Source organism: Triturus cristatus, chromosome 4_2, assembly GCF_964204655.1.
Source record: "Triturus cristatus chromosome 4_2, aTriCri1.1, whole genome shotgun sequence".
In the NCBI taxonomy this organism is placed as follows: Eukaryota; Metazoa; Chordata; class Amphibia; order Caudata; family Salamandridae; genus Triturus; species Triturus cristatus.
This window is the reverse complement of record NC_140586.1, coordinates 620,945,669-620,950,084: the sequence shown is the minus strand read 5'-3', so window position 1 is coordinate 620,950,084 and position 4,416 is coordinate 620,945,669. Positions and strand designations below refer to the sequence as shown.

At 37.3% G+C, this 4,416-nt stretch overlaps 1 long non-coding RNA gene across 1 annotated transcript; it reads left to right on the top strand.

Annotated features, from left to right (window-relative positions):
- Positions 1–553: 553 nt before the first annotated feature.
- LOC146834761 (uncharacterized) lies at positions 554–3,268 on the top strand. Its single transcript, XR_014960335.1, has 3 exons — positions 554–654; positions 2,981–3,120; positions 3,216–3,268. It is a non-coding gene; the product is annotated as an uncharacterized LOC146834761 (long non-coding RNA).
- The last annotated feature ends 1,148 nt before the right edge of the window (positions 3,269–4,416 follow it).

Genomic DNA, 4,416 nt, shown 5'->3' with positions numbered 1-4,416 from the left:
ATCATAAGCTCTGTAAATCTCTGGTTTGTAGAAGGGAATCTTCCTCCTATTATATGAGAAAAATGCTGCGCCTTAGCCGTTAGATAGTATACTGGTGAATGCAAGCATTTTGCAGTCATGGCAAAAAGTGCAACATGTATGTGATGGCTAAGCAATACGGACTAACCAAACTCAATAACAAAGTGGCTTGTTTTTCGACCTCTTCACTTGTACGCAACAGTCATGTGGCCTCAAAGGCGTCTACTGCACATGTCAATAAGCTGCCAGGTATAATTAAATATGCGCCAAAAGAGTAGTAGTCGACATGATGAATCTAAAAGGGTTACACATGGCTCAGGCTAACTTTCAAAAGAGAAGAGTAGGACTAGATGACACTAGGAACCATATCACTACTAGTGTCTGTCTAATGACTGTACTTACTACTCTAGTGCTGATGTATGTTGTATTAACTTTTTTTTCAATGTTCCAAGTGAACACTAATAAAATAGGGGGAGGTTTCCAGGCATCTAAAAATTTGTGATGTTTTTTTCTAGGCACACTACCAACCACCAGTGCCGGCGGGGCCAGCGGCGATGGGGCCATTTCAGAGGGGGCAGGACAACTGGCGGCACCTGCAGGAGCGACGGGGGGAGCCAGCAGCAGTGGCCGGCAGTGGTAAGTTATATTCATTACTTCTTGACATTACTACTAGATGGAAGTGTGTTCAATACTTCACTGTACTGTGCGACTTATTAAGTTGCAGTGAACATTATACAACGTTTCAAGAAGACACCCTTTACTTAGCATTAGCAGCATGAGTTGAGTAACCAATGGCCTCTTCTATTTGACTCCAAAATCAGCTGTGAAGGTTTTATGGAGAAGACAAACTCAGATCAGATGACCTTGATGGATGTGTTGAACAAAGAGGGAAAGAAGGGTGGAAGGACGGGCGAGATAAATAATGTGACTGACTGGCAGAGAAGGATATGGTGGAAGCATGCATAGGTGGCTGATAGTAATCAGATCAGATGCATGGGTTGTTGAAGGATGGGTAGAAGGTGAAAGAGAATGCCTGCCTGGGTGGGTGACACAGTATGGGTGGATAGTACTAGATAGCAAGAATCATCGGTGTTTGGTTCAAACTCAAAGCCAAGGCAAGCAAGGAAGGAGCGGAAGCATGCGTGGTTGTTGGTGAAACCAACTAAGGTTTGTTATGAGATATATAAAAAGAAGGATAAACGTTTAATTTAATGGATGTATGCCTGGATGTACTATCATCAATAGACAGCATAGGTGGAAAGTGTCACTGGAGAGTCTTACTTTGAAGAAAATGTAAAAGAAACTGCGCCAGAGTAGCAAAGCGTAGGGGAATATAGGTAGTATTATCAGAATACAGTTGACTCGCTGTAGTTTGCAAGCACGTTATATATATATATATGTATATATATATTATCAAGCGGAAACCCCTTCCTCCGACTCAAGGGACCACTCCCTACCTATTCATGTATTTTCGATTGGGTCAGCAGCATGCAAAGGGTGGCCTATCTGTTGGTTATGGGCACTTCAACTTATTGTTTCCTATCATAGACGTATATGATGCCATTATAACATTCTACGAAGAAAACTTCAAAGTTGTATATAATAAGATTTGGAGCTAACTACATCAGTTGATATTTATAAAAAATTCCTTAAATAATAAGGTATAGGTCTATGATAGGAAACAATAAGTTGAAGTTCCCATATATATTGCTATCAATGAGGAGGGGAACAACACCATCTTAAGATGGCCACCAATATGGAAATAATGACGATAAAAATCAAACACAGTAAAGTACGTGAGCGAATTACAAACTAAATGGAAACGACTCATAAGTCTGATTTTTAGAAAAATTTAGAAAAATTAGGAAAGTAAGTCACAAAAGGAACGATACACAATTAGATCAATCAGATCAGTGACGTAAGGACCGGGTGGACTAAAAGGATATAAATAGTCTGATGCCCCGGAAGTTCTGTACAAGAAGATTTCCTGAGATTCGTTTGGAGCAGGGAGGCCGCAGAAACCATATCGGGTAAGACTGCAATAACCTAGCCTTTATTAGTGAGCATTTGCCTGAGGTAATCTTAAGAGTTATACCACCATGATCACGATTACCATACGATATATAGAAGGAAGAAAAACGCAGGTTTAAGATCTGGAATTGGTGTTTAACGACTAAATGAATGTAGATATATAAAACATACTATGGGTAATACCACTTCACATGATATTGATAACAACTTTCCCAAATTAAAGAATAAATGATATAATTAAGCTAGAAAACAACCAGTATGATGAGACCATATTTATCGCTAGTAATGCGATGGAGAATATTACCATCTTAAGATGGCCGCCACCATCTAGATAACGGCGTCAAGAAATCGCACCGGGTAATTTTACGTTAAATTAACTGACAACAGCGAGCAATAATCTGCGGAAGGCTCAAGAGTTATACCGCTATTATAAAGATAGCCATACGATAAGCAGAGGCACGCAAATAGCAATTTTAAAAGCTATAGGATATGTGGAACGTTTAGATGAAGGTAGATGTAAAAGATATACCCGGTAAATCGTAAACGCTTCCCAAAGCAGTAACAACCCAAGTATATCGCCGATAACATGACAGAAAGGAAGGTTCCAAAACTTCACGTTACGAAATTGAATATATAGCGATAGGAAGAGGAGGACATCCATAATTGAAATATGTTTTAATGTATTCCTAATATTGCCTATAAGATTAAACAGCAAAGTATAGACGAAACAGTAGGCATATATAGACTAGCATGAGTAAAAGAAAGGTTCTAAAATATCACGTTATTAGATGGAATATATAATGACAGGAAGAAGAGGACAGCCATAATTTAAATATGTCCTAATGAAATTCGTAATATAGCCTATAAGATTAAACAGCAAAATATAGATGAGTAGATAGAGACTAACAGAGTTATACTATCAATCCCACAGACACTATCTAACGGAATTATCGCCACCCAAAGCGCAAATTGAGAAAGCGCATACAGACAAGAACCCAAACGAGAACCAAGTGGGAATCTTGAAAGAGGATTAAATTCTGAGCCATCTGATCGGTATCCATGGATCCAAAGGTAAGGAGTGATATTTGGGGAAAACGATATAGTAAGCCTCCGATAAAAAAACAAATCCCTCTAGCCTCTCCTTATTTCTTCTATAATTAATACAGGAATGAAAATGAAGAGATAGGAGTTAAGATAATCAGAAAATACGAAACACAGTAAGCAAGAGGAAATTATACGGTGGCTCCTACGAATCTAAACAGAAATCACAGGAATATAAGGTACTAAGACCCATTATATTAAGGGATGTTTATTATTATTTCCGACCAATATCTATTAGTAACTAAGTGAACTCTGTATTAATATTAGATAAAGATATATACAGCGGTGGCGGAGTATAAGAATAATACAAGACACGCTACCACAAATAAACAAGAAGCTTCCCAAGCAGAGAGGTATGGCTTTTTGATATATAACATTGATATACTAATGGGTATGCCTTTGAAGTTTACTTGAATATAAGCCCATGCATAGAAATTATAAGAACTATGCACAAAATAAGAAAAGACTGTTTAATAAGGACAGCTAACTAACTGATATTTCCCATTGGATTATATCTTGACCAACTCAAACTGTTGATATGTTGCCCTCAGAAATTAATCAAATGCAGAGAACGAAGCAAGATAAAATAGAAATTGTTTTATAAACTCTTTTACCGAATGATTACTAATTGAAGAATCTCTTTGCCACACAGATGTATGTTGAATGTTGTTAGTCCTGAAGAAGGTGCTAATTATAAAGAAATCACCGAAACGCTGCGTCGACACTTTTTTTAAACAACCCCACAGACAAGAATAAAAGAATTGTATAACTGTATATGATTTTAATTTTGTATATTGTATTTGCACTATTGTTTTTAAACATGCGTACTGACTATTTCAAACTGATACACAGTTCGTCTATTTTTAACAGATGTTGAAAGACTTAGATTGTAACCGATTAAAGGAGGCAAAGGAAGATATCTTCCCAAACATAAAGTGGCCAGAAGTACAAATTGCTATCACTGATTTTGTCAATAAATTTTTAATATTTTTTATACAATTGGTTTTGTGCTTACATGTTCTCTAATGATCTGATCTGAACCAGAGGGCAACATTAGTATTTGAATACTATTGTATTCTAGGAGCGCATTGCTTCCTCCTGAATGCTAAAAAACTAATAGGGACTCTATTGTTTTTGAACAGACAGAGTATGGCCAGTGCCACCGGCCGTAAGGCGTAATACAAAAATATGAGCTTCCCCACCTGCAAACAGTAGTAGTAAATAAAACTAACGTGAGTCTGCATCATGTGACTCATATCTGTTTCT